The sequence below is a fragment of the Phascolarctos cinereus genome, unplaced genomic scaffold, assembly GCF_003287225.1.
Source record: "Phascolarctos cinereus isolate Bilbo 61053 unplaced genomic scaffold, phaCin_HiC Scaffold_4;HRSCAF=312, whole genome shotgun sequence".
In the NCBI taxonomy this organism is placed as follows: Eukaryota; Metazoa; Chordata; class Mammalia; order Diprotodontia; family Phascolarctidae; genus Phascolarctos; species Phascolarctos cinereus.
The window spans coordinates 593452368-593469382 of record NW_027555847.1 but is presented as its reverse complement, the minus strand read 5'-3'; the positions used below and the strand labels follow the sequence as shown (position 1 = coordinate 593469382).

At 39.4% G+C, this 17015-nt stretch overlaps 2 long non-coding RNA genes across 2 annotated transcripts; one reads left to right on the top strand and one right to left on the bottom strand.

The window, feature by feature from the left end:
- Nucleotides 1-485: 485 nt before the first annotated feature.
- On the bottom strand, nt 486-13652 carry LOC110196215 (uncharacterized). Its single transcript, XR_002321148.2, has 4 exons — nt 13559-13652; nt 8335-8469; nt 7446-7493; nt 486-700 (listed from the first exon to the last, which is right to left on the bottom strand). It is a non-coding gene; the product is annotated as an uncharacterized LOC110196215 (long non-coding RNA).
- LOC144457016 (uncharacterized) lies at nt 11442-14066 on the top strand. Its single transcript, XR_013486293.1, has 3 exons — nt 11442-12006; nt 13003-13088; nt 13660-14066. It is a non-coding gene; the product is annotated as an uncharacterized LOC144457016 (long non-coding RNA).
- Nucleotides 14067-17015: the final 2949 nt, after the last annotated feature.

Below are 17015 nucleotides of genomic sequence, written 5' to 3'. Positions count from 1 at the left end.
TCTTTAAATTTATTGTACATGCTATTATTCATTATCTCTTAGCTTCACTGATATGTACCAGGGACAAGTGAAATAAGGACAAAGCATTAGGAAACCTCTCTCTTGAGTACAAACGTATTCCAAGGCCTGAGATTCATCTATGGGGAAATATTTATCTTTGGGCAGATTATTCATTCAGTTCAATTAAAAAAACATAGAAGGCATTTGGAATATAAAGACAAAAAATGGAAAACAGCTTCTGCCTTTGAGGAGCTTCTAGTCCAGGGGTGGGGAACCTGCTGCCTCGAGGCCAGCCCTTTGACTGAATCCAAACTTCTCAGAACAAATCCCCTTAATAAAAGGATTCATTCTGTAAAACTCGGATTCAGTTTAAAGGCTGCACCCAAGGACCTAGAAGGCCACTTGTGGCCCTGAGACCACAGCTTCCCCACCCCTCAGAGTCTATTGTAATGAAGAGAGGAGTCAATGACATTTGTCACCTGGGCTGATATCTTCTTACTCCAAGCTTCCAAGTCTTCTCTACTTCTCATTAAATTGGACTCCAGCCTCAAAGGTTGGTTTTGTCAGTATCATCATCATCATCATCGTTGTCATCGTCGTCGTCGTCGTCATCAGTAGCAGCAGCAGCAGGAGCATTTATATAGCACTTTAAACTTTGCAAAGTACTTTACATGGTATCTCTTTTGACCCTTATAACAACCTGCAAGAGAAGTGCTATTATTATCCTCATTTTAGAGGAGGAAACTGAGGCAAGCAGACAGTAAGTGACTTGCTCTTGGTCACACAGTCAGTAAGAGTTTGAGGCAAGATTTGAACTCAGGTTTGCCTGGCTTCAAGTCCAGAACCATGTAACTGCCTATTAATAGATATAAGGAAAAAGCAGGGTGGGGGTGATTGAGCCAGTATGTTTTAGGAAGTCTGTAGCATTTTGGGGTGGTATAAGGAAGAAAAGAGCCTGCCACTCGAACTCTACCGATGTGCCTGGCATTGTGGGAAGTTGCCCACGATGCTTTGGGGCAGTTCTGCATTGGGTAAGCACCACTCCTTTTCCTTCCCATCTGTGTTACTGATACTCCCATTCACTTTGTCCCCTAGGTTAGGAAACTTGGAATCATTATGGTAGAGCTGGCTCATAATTAATGAGAGTTCAAATAATGCATAATTCTATTTAGTGTGAATTATAAAATACTAGGTCTCATTTAATGCAAGTCAAAATTTAATGACCAGCTAGTCGAGGGTGTGAACATGCCTTCATGTCATGAGTCTGCACTTGCCTATGAAGCATGGATGTGAGGTGCTGCTGAGTACTACTGTATAACTGACAGTTGTGTGAATTTTGTTTTAATGAGCTCTTAACAATATGGACAAAAGGGGGAATGCTTCAGATGGAAACACAACCAGTGCAGAAAAAAGAAATAAAAAGAAAGAAGAGACTTGTTATTATATTAGAATAGAATTTGATATAATTAAACAATATAAACATGGTCATAGTTGCTAAAATAGAATGAGATGTAGGAATGCGTGAATCTATGGTTCAGAATAACATAAAAATGTAGAAGAAATAAAGAAAAAGAAAAATTTGCATCAGCTTTTTTTTTTTGTGGTTTGCTAATAGCTGCAAGAAATAGAAGTATTATGGTGTTATAAATGAAGCCTTTTTTATCTGTATGAATTGAAGATTGCAATCAAAAACAAATTCCTCATGGCAGAACAGCCATTCAGACAAAAGCTTCAAGTTTACTTAAAGCAGTGAAAGAAAGTGGAAATGGAGTGGCTAGTGAAGAAGCTTTTATTGCAAATATTGGTTGGTGTGATCACTTTAAAAAAGAAAATTCAGTTGCATGATGTTAAAATTACCAGAGAGGCAGCTGACTCAGACAAGGATGCAGCAGCAAAATATCCTGTTGTTTTGAAGAAAATAATCAAAACATGTGGACATACTGATCAATAAATTTTTACTGTGGATAAAACAGGAAGTTCTGGAAAAGGAGGAACTTACATTTCTATGAAAGAATATAATTTGACCTGGTTTTAAGGTGTCTTTTTTTGTTGTTGTTCAGTAATTTTTCAGTTTGTTTAACTCTTTGTGACTCTTTTTGGGGTTTTCTTGGCAAAGATACTTGAGTGGTTTGTCATTTCCTTCTCCAACTCATTTTGCAGATGAGGAAACTGAGGCAAACAGAATTAAGTGACTTATCTAGGGTCACATGGCTAGTAAGTATCTAAGGCCAGATGTGAAGTCACAAAGATGAATCTTCCTGATTCCAGGCTCAGCACTCTGTGTATTATGGTACCATCTAACTGCCCCTTAAAGTATCTAAGAATAGCCTAATATTTTTATAGGGAGCTAATCCAGAAGCAGAATTTAAATTAAAACCAAAACTTGTTTATTCTTGAAATTCTCTTACTCTGAGAGGCTACAACCATTGATCTTTTCCAGTTCTTTGGTGATCAAATAAGAAAGCATGGGTGATGGTGTTTTCAAATACGTGTTTTCAAGTTATTTTAGTCCAGTTGTTGAAAAACAGGACAGCAATATCATGTTTAAAGCATTGCTGATTTTCGATAATGCCCCAGGTTGTCCAACTACATCGGTTCACTGTGTGAGAATGTGTGCATGCAAGTTTGCTTCTATACAGATAAAACTCTTTGCACCCATGTATGAAGATTTAAAGAAAGATGTTTGCTCTCTGCGGCTAAAATACTGCATTATAAATTACAATAGTGATGGATTTTTATCAGATAATCAGTATAGGTTTATCTTGAGGTATGCTATCCAGTAATATTTTATTTTTTAATTTTAAAACTTACTTTCTATAACTACTCTACTCTTTTGTAATAGACTTGGATTTTTCTTATGCTTTGTATTATGTTAACAAACAGATAACTGTATTTAAAATTTTTGTTGCATATTTCCATTGGGTTAGGGCCAATAATCATATTTTACATGTAATCATAACTTGAAATAGTGAGAATTCAAATAAAGCAAGCACTTCCTGGGATTCATTATTTGTACTAATCAGGACTTGGTTGTATAATGGAAAGAGTCTCAGCTAAGGATCTCAAGAGCTAATTCTAATCTAGTCTTCATCACATCTAACATTACCTACATGACCTTGTGAATCACTTAACCTCTCTGAGCCCTGTTCTGCCTAGCTCAAGGATTGATATAAGGAGTCAGTCCATACAAGATATAAACAGAGTAGATGAAAGGTCATCTGAGAGGTGAAAGCACTAGGGTGGTAGATGGGAGATGGACGGGGAAAGGCCTCTTGCAGAAAGTGGGATTGGAGCTGAATCTTGAGTGAAGCTAGAAAAGCCAAGAGGCAGAGGTGAGGAGGGACAGCACACTAGGCATGGGGTGGAGGAAGGGGGGGACAGCTCCCATGATGAAAGGCATCGAGTTTCACATGTGAGGAACACAAAATGGCAGGTGTTGCTGGATTTAAAAGTACACGGAGGGGAGTAAATTATGAGGATTAAAGGAAATAATGCTTGTGAAAGTGCCTTGCAAACTGGAAAACCTATACAAAAGTAAGGTCAGGTGGTATTATCATCTTCTATCCCTCCTGTTTCCCATTTCACAGTCACTAAGTCACCAAGTCACCTCAATTCTTTCTTCATATTGTCTTTCAGATATATCCCATTCTCTCTACTCCTGTCAGCACCCTAGTCCAGATTCTCAGGACTTGCCTTATCTCTGAAGCCAGGCTTCCCACTCTTGCCAGGTCAAATTAATTACCATCTTCTACCATGGCTTACTTTCTTCTACCTGTAGGTCGTATTGCAGCTGTGTCCTAGGATTGTCATTTGTCCATCTCTCCCCATTCCAAAGTGTACCAGCATTGGTCTGAGTCCCAAGGATACACAAACAAAAAGGAAAACTGTCCCAACCCTCAAAAAGCTGACATTCTACCAATCCAACCAACCAAATTTTATTCTCCTCTGGTCTAAGGAGACTAGTCTTATTAACCTACTCCCCCCATCCATGCCTATATCACTTCGACCATATGCAGATACAAAACCTACTGATCTTTTCTACTTCTGTGTCTTTGCTAGTGCTACATCCTCAGCTTAGAGTGCCCTCCTTCTTCTTTCCAGTTCGTTTATATCCTGCATTCCTTTATAGCCTGTAAAAAAAAAATGAAAACCAACCTCCTATGAGAAGCCTTCCTTGATGGCTTTCTAAAATAGTATCTCTCCCTCCTAGCATGTTGATATAGACTACCTTGTTCTCTGGTTATGTTTTAGTTTTATCTATTCAACTATATTAAACTTCCTCAGGGCAGGATCCATTTCATGTGCTTTTTCTCTAGAGTACTGAATATTTTTAGGGACTTAATAATTATTTGCTGACATATTGCTAGATAGAATGAGATGATATTTTTAAAGCACTTTGCAAACCTTAAATCACTCTATAAATGTGATTATCATTATAATTAAATGATGAACATACATTCCATCAATAAATATGTATTAAGCACTAACTAGGTGCCAGGCATTGTGCTGAATATTGGATACGAAGAAAAGTAGGAGATAATCCCTTCTCTGAAAGTGCTCACAGGCCCAGACTCATCTATGAAGAACAGGAAGAAGCCTTGAAGCCTTAGCAAGCATCTAACCTCATATTTGTCTGGCTGTCACCAGAGAGGCTGTTTTGTCAATGCCCACAATTCATAGCTTCTCAGTGGGACATAAAGAAATTCTGTATGACTCAGGAAAGGCAAGCATCAGTGCTCGAGACATCTCTAAGAAAGGGCCTATATTGGTAACCAAACAAAACCATCCACAGAGGGCCTTGAAAATAGAAGAGCTGAATTGTATATCACTGTAAAAAAATTTTTTTAAGTATATGTAATATATATAAATACATAGATTTTTTAAAAGTGCACCTTAGTGATACTTAATGCAGCTTTCTTAGAGTACTGGGAAAGAGCAGTGAGCTCCTTGTCACTTGCATGGGATGCCACCTGACATCCAGAGTCAAGGCCAAGCCCCATTTAGCCACAGATTTAGCAGTATTAAATCAGTCTGGCATGAGCTTGATCTGCCTCTGAGACAATCCATCTCTGCCCAGTTGTGGGTTATGTGGAAACTGCTTAAGCCCTATCTTCCACATGAAGCCTTTCCTAATTCTCTTATCTCCTGTTCTTTTCCTCCCCACCCACTAAATTACCTCATACTTATTTTGCATGTATTTCATAAGTGAAACATGCTTATGTAGCTGGTACTCTATCCTCGCTTTCCCAAAATGAGACTATCTGTATCTCCTCTTCTGTATTCTAACGTCTTCTTGAGGGGTAGGGGCACCTCTTCTCCAATGCTATTGACTCAAGTCTCCATCCCTTTTTGTTCACCCACTGTCAGCTGCCATTGAATAGTACCCTAGTTCTATTTAACGAATCAACCTCAGTTACATCTTACAAAGGGGTATTTACTTTAAAAATATAGCAAGAACAGGAATACAAACATTTTCCACCCCCCACCCTATGCAATACATCTGGAAGAAACTTTCCCCTATACTACCTTGGAACCTAGGAAGAGTGTGTTCAAATTCAACGCAATTTCTAAATAGCATTGTTTCTATTAAGTATATTTCCAAATATGGCGTCACAACTAGGTGAGTCTTCATCTCAGCTACCCCTGGACTGGGTCCTTAATGTCACTCCTTGATCCTCAGGGCTTCCAAGCTAGACTGGATGGCTGAAAATCTAGGCATTACTCCCCACTCTGACCTCCTGGTGACTCATTCTCCTGACCTTTTGACATTTACAAGGTCATTGCCTCTAATCTCCTTTACCTAAAATGAAGGAACAAATATTGAGGCAAAGAACTGAAGCCTATATTCATAGAATGCGTGCTGGCTTCCGACTAAGAGGAGCAAGGCCTCTCCCTTTGTGCCATTGTTTCTTCTCTCACCAGAACACTGCCAAATAGAAAGAAGCCAACACCAAAAGAAGGGCCAGGCTTTGGACAATTAGTGTCTTTTGAATGTCCCCTCGGTTCTGGCCACATAGATAATTAAAGAGACTCTTTTTCCACTACATGAAACCAGTTACAGGATATCAATGTGTGCTCCAAGGATCAATGGAGATTGTATCAGCTGAACACTCTGCCCATGCTCATAGGGATTGGACTTACTGACCAGCCCACTATTTCACTTGCAATGCACTCTTGGCTTCATGCTAGCTCATGGTGAAAGAGCACAATTCTCCATCACATAAATAGATAGACAGACAGACTTGTATATACACACATAAATATATATATATATATACAGATAGATAAGAATGGTTTATCTATCTCTACCTATATATATATATTATACATATATATATATACACATATGTATACATACATACATACATATATATAAGCACATGCATATATAGATAGATCTATGTATAGCTATATCTATCTATATATCTGAGCCGCTAGATGGCACAGTGGATAGAGTGCTGGGCCTTGAGTGAGGAAGACCTATTTTCCTGAGTTCAAATCTGGCTTCAGACACTTACTAGCTATGTGACCCTGAGCAAGTCACTTAACTCTGTTTACCTCTGTTTTCTCACCTGTAAAATGAGCTGGAGAAGGAAATGGCAAACCACTCCAACATCTTTGCCAAGAAAACCTCAAATGGGGTCACAAAGAGTCAGACACTACTAAAAATGACTGAACAAAATCAATCTACATATCTATAAACAACACACCCATATACATGTATATATGTACATAGATGTATAATATATGTTATATATGTAAACATGTCTATCTAACTATCTATCTATCTATCTAATGGGGAATTGATCTCTTTAATCTTGAGTTGGCATGAAGCCAAGAATGCATGGCAAGTGAAATGGTCAGTAAGTCCAATCCTTATGAGAGTGGGCAGAGTGTTCAACTGATTCAGTCTTCAGGTAGACTTTGGAGCACACATAGACATCCTGTAACTGATTCTACATGGTGAAAAAGGAGTTTCTTTAATTGTCCCTGTCACATAAATCTCTCTCTCTCTCTCTCTCTCTCTCTCTCTCTCTCTCTCTCTCTCTCTCTCTCTGTCTCCAGATACACAAACATACACACACATGTTGTTTTCCCCAACAAAATATAAATTCTTTGAGGGCAAGGGCTACTTCACTTTTGTCTTTCCTCTACACCTGGCATAGTGCCTGGCACATAATTGGTTATTAGAAGATGCTTATTGATTGATTGAAACAGAGTACCATGAAAAGCCTATTTTACATATTTGTAAGTATAGACATATTTGTATATGTATATATATATATATATATATATATATATATACACACACACACACACACACACACATATATATATACTATATATACTATATAGACTGCTGTCAGGAACAAACAGTTCTGATTTAGTTTCATTCATTTTTTTAAAGTAAATGTTTATTTATCTTTTATTTTTACAACACTTACATTTCCCAAAGTGTCCCTTTCCATCTCCCTTCCAGAGAGCCACTCCTTCTAACAAAAAAGAAAAAAAAAGTTCATGAAAATCACAAAAAAATTTGAAGAACATGGAGTGTATTACTTACCAGACTTATGAATAAACAAAAACTAGAGGGGTTAGGTTCTTTGAGATTGCTGAAAATATACTTTTCTGAATGCAATTCTTTATAACAAAACATTAATTCTGATAACATGCACTTTCTGGAGTAGATTCACTTTACAAATACTTTCCTCCTTTTTGCAGATATAAAAATCACTGACTCATTTACACCAAACTCTCCACCCCTCAGCCTCAGACATTCTGGCACAGAGTTTATCTAACATCTTTTTTTTTTCTCTCATTAAGCAGCATCTCTGAGTTTGCACACTTGGGCTTAGAGCCCAAAGGGCTTGCATTATGATTTGGGGGCATAATCACAACAAAATTTTGAGTTTTAAAGGCAAACAATGAAAATATACTATGAATGCACGGGGAGCTCATTACTCTACAAGCGCAGGTGAGCAAGACCAGTGAAGCACCTAGAGGTACTTGTGCACATCCTGTCTTTCATTTTTTTCTCTACTGCACATAGCAATGAATGTGGGTGAAAGTGAAAATAAGGTTACTAATAAAATCACACAAATGTTTGAAGTCATGAAAATAAAATACAGGAATGTTGAAGATTTACTATATATAGTCCTGAATCTATCTATACCCCATATATAGTCATATATGTGTGTATATGTGTATATATCTCCCATATACACAGTCCCACATATATTTATATATCCCATATATGTGCGTGTGTAAATAGATAGACAAATAGATAGGTAGGTAGATAGATAGATAGATATAGTCCCAAATACATATAGTCACCATGAGGGTGGCTGAAGCAGGCTCTGTGGAGCACTTAGAGCTTGGTCAGACACTGAAGATGCCAAGGTCATCCACTGCATCCTGGGCCATCTGTGATTGTCTCAACTTTTGTCTTGCCACTGGACTTCAATGACTCTGGAAGAGAGAGTGAGGCTGATAACTGTGCAACTCTGTCTCACTTAAATCCAATTCATGTGCAAGTCAAGACATCATCTGTGATGTCATTGGTCCTTTTCCAAAGCAAAGGACAAATAACAACAATATATTCCTAATACATGTGTTTGTGTGTATGTATGTATGTACATATGTATGTGTGTATATGGAGAAGAGAGAGAAAGAAACCTAAAAATCCTAAGCTTTAATGGGTTGGATAGTTTTAAGTTTTAATAGGTTTAAGCTGCACTAAGACTTTTGGTATACCTGATATGAAGAGAAAAAAAATTGTGAAACTCCAGACCACGATTATCTCCTTTTTTTTTTTTTAGGCAATGGGGTTAAGTGACTTGCCCAGGGTCACACAGCTATTAAGTGTTACGTGTCTGAGGCCGGATTTGAACTCAGGTACTCCTGCCTTCAGGGCCGGTGCTCTATCCATTGTGCCACCTAGCTGCTCCGATTATCTCCAATTTAAAAAAGTTTTTTATACCAACTTCAACACATTGAGCACGGGAGATCCTGCAGATATCATGTTAAATCCTTATTAAATAAAGACATCCTGTTATGAAGTTTTTCTTATCTTCTACTTACTTTTGAAGTACCATGGCATTGCTATAGCCTCAAGGGAAAACCCATGTTCTCATAAATACCTTTGTGCTTGGGCCTTTAACCACAACCCAACTTCAAGTTCATCCTCTTAATCAATGACTTACTCTAATAACGTAATTATTAACTGTTTCCCACAAACTTCACTTAAATGTTGATGAATGTGACTGAAAATAAATCTGGATCTGGGAGATGAGGCCAGGAATGATCGTTCCTGGCTCAGAGATTTGCAGTTCTCCTGTGTGAAAACTGAGTGATGTTTGGAATAAGCTTTCAAAGACCATAACGCAAGAAAGTAGAACAGGACGGGAAAAAAAACAAAACCCCCCAAACAAAAACCTCACTCCAGATACAGTCATGGACTATGGATGGGTGTAGAGGCAGAGGTGTGTATGACTGGTCCAAACTGACTGACTGACATTTCCTGAGGAGGCAGGAAGTATCAATGAGTAGGACGTCAACATCCTGAAGTAGACATCTTGATATGGAACAAAATAAGGAACAACAACTTCCTGTTGACTTCATGAGCCCACAAACATTTCCCACTCCACCAAGGACATGCACATGACTACCTTCTATATTTCAATCTGAAAGTGCCAGTCTTTCAGCTGTCCTTTTCTTCATATTCTGACCTTTTGGGCACAAGTCTTTAGTTGGAAAAAACTCACCAAAAGAGAGGGATTTGTTGTTCTTGTATAACAAGTGCAGAGCATTTTATAGTATGTGTGTGTGTGTGTATGTATATACATATGTGTAAATATATATATATGTACATATGTCTATATGTATATACACACATATATTTTAAAATACCTGATGAACAAACTTTTAAAATCCTTACTGATTGAATTAAGGCCTAATCTGAATCCAGAAAAATCTTGATAGTAGGGGGTAGCTAGGTGGCGCAGTGGATAGAGTACTGGCCCTGAAGTCAGGAGGACCTGAGTTCATATCTGGCCTCAGACCAAACACTTGACACTTACTAGCTGTGTGACCCTGGGCAAGTCACTTAACCCCAATTGCCTAAAATAAATAAATAAAATTTTTAAAAATCTTGATAATATAAGAGGATGTCTCAGGCATATTCACATGACCATAGATTTAGAGCATGGGTTCTTAACCTGGTGTTCATGAACTTTTTTTTTAATCTTAAAGAGCTATATAAATTAGTGAATTTATCAATTACTAAATTCTTTTAAAAAAATTTATATTAATTTATTTTTAGTTTTCAACAATCACTTCCATATGCTTTTGAGTTTTAAATTTTTCTTCCCCTTGCTCCTCACCTCCTTCCTCAAGACAGTGTGCGATCTGATATAGGCTCTACATATACATTCCTATTAAACATATTTTCACATTAGTCATGTTTTAAGGAAGAATTAGAACCAATCTGAGGAACCACAAGAAAGAGGAAACAAAATAAAAGAGAAGAAAAAAAATAGCAAATAGTATGTTTTGATCTGCATTCAAACTCAATAGTTCTTTCTCTGGATGTGGATAGCATTCTCCTTCATGAGACTTTTGGAGATCTTTGCATTGCTGAGAAGGGCTAAGTCTATCACAGTTAGTCATTGCACAACATAGCTGTTACTGTGTGCAACGCTGTCCTGGCTCTGCTCACTCATGAACTTATTTTTTAAAAAATATTTTGATAACTGTATTTCAATATGATTGGTTTCCTTTGTAAGCACGTATTTTATTTTATTAATTTTAAAACCTTATTGCAAGAAGTAGATCTATAGGCTTCACTAGATTGCTGAAAGGGTCTGTGATGCAAAAAAGTTATGAACCCTTGATCTAGGCCTAACAGAGACCTCAGAGGTCAACTAGTTCAACGTCTTCATTTTATAGATGAAAAAACTTTAGCCCATGAAAATCTGGGAACTTATCCAAGGTAATACAGGTAGTATGTCCAAGAGGTAGGATTTGAACCCAAACCTTTTGACTCCAGATCCAGTGACCTTCTCACTGTATGAGTTTTTTTTCTGTATTCAAAGAGGGGTTCCCTTGGACTTAGCTCCCTGCATGAGTTGACACATAGGGGATCCCTCTGCATGTATTGGCAGTTCAAGGTGATAAAGCTCCATACCCTGATGTGAAGAGTGGAGGAGATTCCTTGTTCACAATAATTAATGTTCTGGAGAAACCAGAGCTTTAGATACGCAAGTGAGGCTTTAGATTGGCAGCTGATTCATAGGTAAGACCACGTGCTTCCTGCTACCTCCAAGGGCAAAGCTCTCTTTGACTTTCCTATGTGATCTTGGTCCCTGGGGACACAGTGGTGTGTAAGGGACTCAAAAGTTACTCTGTGAATGGTTCCCTGTTGACCCTGGTTTACTTGTCAGACACCTTCAGTTAACCAACAACTTCTTTTATCTATTCCCAGGGAACATAGAAACACAAGTCAACATTAACCTGGGCACTACCCTGGTGATGTTCAAATTTGGCTGTGGGTTTACAATCAGGCTCTGCAGTTATGCCAGATGCCCTTGGACCTCCAGGGTTGGTTAAAGTGAATGAACCTCTTTATATGGCTATTTACCTTTAGATCAATAGCCATGAGGCTTGCCTCTCTGAAATTTGGACTTGATGTGGACTGCCAAGTTTTGTAATCAGCAAGAAAACATATCCGCCTGTGTAAGCACTTGCGCCCTCTCTCTCTCACACATACACACACACACACACACACACACACACACACACACACACACACTTCCCTGAAGGCTATTCTATCACAGGCTCTACCCTGGTTCTTTAATTCTGACAAGGCTGGTTTAGTTTTAATTATTTATGATGGTACTTTATAACCCACTGAAAAATGTTCTGCAGGACAGTACCCAGAGGTAATAGAGCCTTAGTAACATGAAACCTCTCTGCAGTAAGTGCTCTGCTGTTAATTCTTCCAGCACCGTAAGTTAAAGTTCTGGGGTTTTCCATTTGGAATGCTTAGATCATTGGCACAGCTAGCGTCAGAACAGGGCTGGTATTGGGTAGGGTTTTACAGAATTGTACCCAATGGCCTCATAGGGTTTGGGGAATCTAAGTTTACCTCAGAAAGGATATCAGTAAGAATCTTAGCTCTGAGAGGGATCTAGGACAGCTTTCCATCATGGAGACCATTGCTACTAAGGGTTATCCTTACCGTGGGACAATAAGGCTTTGTCCCAGAGGACCCTGATGGCCCGTGCTGTTCTTCAGCAGTGTAAAAACCACAGAGCTAAGCTCCTGGTTAACAAACAGAATGAGTTAAAATAGGAAGCTACTAGAAAGCAGTAAGGTATATTTCTTCCTTCTTCTGCTTGCCTCAATAGTGAATGACTCAGCAGCAGCCTAGCAGCAGCATCCTGGTGTCTCTGTCTTTCATCCCATCCACCTCAACAGAAGGCATGCATTCGCTCTTCGTGGAGTTTGGGGTATTAGCCCAGGGCAAAGAAACTCTTAGTTCTAGCTTTGGTGGCTGGACACTCTTTCTTCAGTGCTTAGCTATAGCACTTTTTCTTTGGACTCATGGACAACTTGGTTTTATATCATCTGATGTGAGGGGTCTATTTTCTGCACAGTCTGGGGCCCCTTTTTGCATAGTCCTATGATACTTCTTGCACTACATTTCTGCTTTGATACTTTCCTCCTCATCAATCCTTCTTTCCTTCCTCCATGTTTTTTTTTCCCCTTCCTCTCATGCTCTGCACCTTTTATTTGGAATTCAATGATCCTTTGTATTTTGAAATACCTATAAACACTCAGACACCTCTTTTCTGGACAATATGGAAAGATTGAAATAATTCTAAGATGCAATAAGAAGTTTGCACTTAGCACCAGAACTTCCTATTAGGGTAAACTTAGAGGTTAGGGTGGGAGGCATCCACCTGATAAATATGCCAGATGTCTCTTTTTTTTTTTTTTTAGAAGCAACAAATACCTACAGGCCCCTAGACTGAGCTACAGAAGCTCAGGCCAGTCATCTGTGCCTGCCCCTCCCAGCCCCACCCCAGGTAAGCAGAGGTCTACTCTAATAGGATGTCCAAAGTCAAGAAATAGGCTGGGAAAATGAGTGAACCAATCCCTTCATTTATACTTACTCTAGTAGAAAGAGAACTAGAGTCAGAGGACCGAGGTTCAAATCTTACCTCAGATACTTACTACCTACGCAATTTTGAGCAAATCATTTAACCTCACTAGGCCTTGGTTTCCTCATCTGTAAAATGAAATGGTTGGACTAAATGACTTTGAAGTCCCTTCCAGCTCTAAATCTATGACCTTATGGGTAGATGAGGAAGCTAAGGTAGAAGCACGAAGTGACTCGGCAGCTAAGCGGCACAATGGACAGAGCAGTTGGCCTGAAATTAAGGAAAATCTGAGTTCAAATTCAGCCTCAGACATTTACTAGTGTGAGGCAAATCACCTAACATCTCTCTGCCTCAGTTTCCTCAGCTGTAAAATATGGGATAATGATAGCACCTACCTCATAGGGTTTCTGTGAGGATCAAATGAGATTATATTTGTAAAGAACTTAACACAGTGCAAGGCGCATGATAAGCACTTAATACAAGTTTATTTCCTCAGGTCATTCAGGTATTCAAGCTGAAGAGGCCAACTTCAATTCAAGTCCGGTTGTCCTTCTACTATACCAGGCTAAGCCCACGTTGCTGATGCTCACTCCAGGTCCACCAAACCACACTCCACTACTAAAAAGCAAAAACAAAGAGTGCTATAAGAAATGATGAGCAAGATGCTCTCCAAAAAACCTTGGAAGACTTACATGAACTGATGCAAAGAGAAATGAACAGAACCAGCAAAGCACTGCAGACAGCAACAGCAACACTGTGATGATCAACTGCGAATGACTCAGCTATCCTCAGTGTTACAGTGATCTGAGATAATTCTGAAAGACTCATGGTGAAAAATGCTATCCATCTTCAGAGAAAGAACTGATGGAGTCTGGATATAGATTAAAGCATACTTTTTCTTTACTTTCTTCTTTTTTTTATGTCTGTGTTTTCTTTCACAATATGACTAACATGGAAATATGTTTTGTATGACTACCCATGTATAACCTATATCAAATTGCTTGCCTTCTCACTGAGGGGGAAAGGGAAGGAGGGAGAGAATTTGGAACTCAAAAATGTTTTTTAAAAAGAACATTAAAAATTGTTTTTTACATGTAACTGGGGAAAAAATAAAACATTAAATTAAAATTACCTCCAAAATGACAATAGTCCATGTTGGAGGGGTTTTGAAAGGGTAGAACTGTGAAATGGTAGAACCATTTTGGAAAGCAATTTAAAATTATGCAAATAGTGACTAAAATGTCAGTCAAACAAACAAACATCATTGCATCTCAAGCCTTATAAGTGGAATCAGCTTTTGATCCTGCATAGCCTGGGTTGGGCCTCTGGCCAGAATGAAGACATTCCAAACAGAAACTGTCACAAATCATTCTTGCTCCGGCTCCAGTGGGTGAAGGCCTGGCAGGCAGTTTCTCTAAGGAGTGGCTGGGTAATACATATTCATGTTACAGGCTGCAGAAAAAGAAGCATATTCAGAAGTAACTTTAATCCACTGAAGCAGTAATCTGATGGGCTCAAGAGTTGTTCCCAATGGGTATCAGGCTAAAATTGTTGAAAGAGGAAACCAGCTCCTACTCAAAAGGGGACAAAGGCAGATTCAATGGTGGTTTAAAAGCTGATTATCGGTGCTTACTTAGCCATAGTTTGATTTATATTAAGATCAGGAAAGTAGTTAAGAGATGTTCATCACCCTTATCAAAAGTGTTTATGCAGCTCTGAGCTGAGCATCTCAGAGACTGGGATAAATTGAATTAAAAGCCAAAACAGAGGCCCCACCCTTGAAAAAGCTGGGATGAGAGCCAGATTTCATAAATGCAGAGAATCTGGGGGGGGGGGTGAGAGGGAGAGAGAATCACATGAGAAAGAATTAGGACTGGCCCAATATGGAGAGCCTTCTGCCAACTCAAATAGGAACATTAAGTATGGGACACGGCAAAATAATTATAGGCCTGACTAAGGCCCAGTTTCCTAGGTGAGGCTGGGATAAGGAGAGTGCCACCTAACTGGAAATATTTGGCTTGCTCTGCAGCTGGGCAATCGGTGCCATGTTTTGCTTAGCAACTGCCTCTCAAGTGTGGGAAATAAACCCTGCCCTGAAAACTGGCTGCACTCTAGGGCTACTTCTCCTGTCCTACTTTTCACTGGCCCTTTGACCAAACTCAAAAGGTAACATCTTCTATCTGGAAACAACATCTTGTCCTGGCCAAAGGAACAACTCGGGCTTTAATGGGTTTGTTGTGGTTCCCCTCCGCCTCCCAATGCTGGCTATGACCTTAAGTTTTTATTTTTAGGTATGACTTTGGGGAGCAAACCGGAATTCAATAGGAAATGCATCTGGCCGCAGCCAGAAATTGCAATGTGGGATCAGCTCAGCTGAACATTTGTTTTCACTCTTGGGGTTTGCTGTCAGTGCATTGTTTTTAGAGGGGAAATTTTCCAAGGGCTTCTTTCTTAGGAAAACAAGAAGGACATAAAGATAAGAAATTTCCATACAGTAGTAGTCAACTGAAGACGCGTTCCCAATAGAATCCAGCCTGACCCCTGAGTTACCCCCAATAGGAAGTGATCTCTCCCTACTCAATCTCCTTAGCCTTCTGCCCTACCTTCCCATCACATTCTTTGATTTGCACAAACTAAGCCATTAAAAAGCTTTAGTTGGGTTGGATTCCGTGGAGTTGAACTCAAACATGTTGTTCAAAGGACCCCAGAATAAACCAGGTCTTCAGAATGATGCCAACTGTCAAAATATCAATTATCAAAACAGTGGCATATCAGGACAATTATGCAAAAACCATTGCTTGAGCCAGAGGAACTTGGGGGGGAGGGGCTTGGCCTATAGGAAGTCAGATTTTTTTTCTTTCTCTAAATTTCAGTATATTGAGGTAGATCAAGTGCTGGATTTATCATCAAATGATGCCTTGTGTTCAAATCCTGCCTTTGTTATTGCTGCTGTTGTTGTCAGCAACTGCTAGTGAAATTGGGGGCAAGGTACTTAACCTCCCGGGTGTCAATTTCCTTAACTGTAAAATGAAGGAGTTGGATTAGATGACCTAGAAGGTGCCTTCCACCTCCAAATCTATGATCTGGGAATAGCAGCATCCTCCCATCCCCACCTCCACCCCACCCCTCTATACATATACTACCAACCCTGCTTCCAGCCTGGCTCCATCATTCAAAGGAGCAAAGCTTGTGGAGGAGGAGCCCACAATGACCATCACCACCACCAACTGTCAAGCAGCAAGGACACCCAAAGGAGAGGCAGGCAGCTTGTGCTAGGGAGGTCAAACTGCCGCCAGCCGCTCAATTACCATATCCCTCCCCAATGCCTCCCAGTACCAGAGATCTGCCACTAAGACCTCCCGAGCTTTGTGTCTCCCCCTCTAGAAGGCAGCTCCTTGAAGAACAAAGGCTGTTTAGATGTTCTGTTTGTATTTGATCTATGGACCTAGTAATTGAGACTAAGCAGGGAGAGATCACTTCCTGTTGGGGGTAACTCAGGGGTCAGGCTGGATTCTATTGGGAACATGTCTTCAGTTGACTGCTACCGTATGGAAATTTCTGATTTCCATACAGTATACATTTAGCATAGAACTATGGGTGTAGTAAGTGCTCAATAATTCATTTATTCACTCGTTGTTGAGAAAGGGGTGAAGAGATTGGAAAGTGGGAGATGGGACTCATTTCTTCCCTTTCCACCCCTTCTGCTATTAAATTCTTATATCTAAGAAGCTTTCAGATAAGGGTGAAAGAACTGGAATGACTACAATGGAAGTTATTTTTGCTGGCTAATTGAACCCCTTTGCTGTCAAAAATGAACCCCTGAGAATAATTTCGGGCTTGGGAAACCCATAA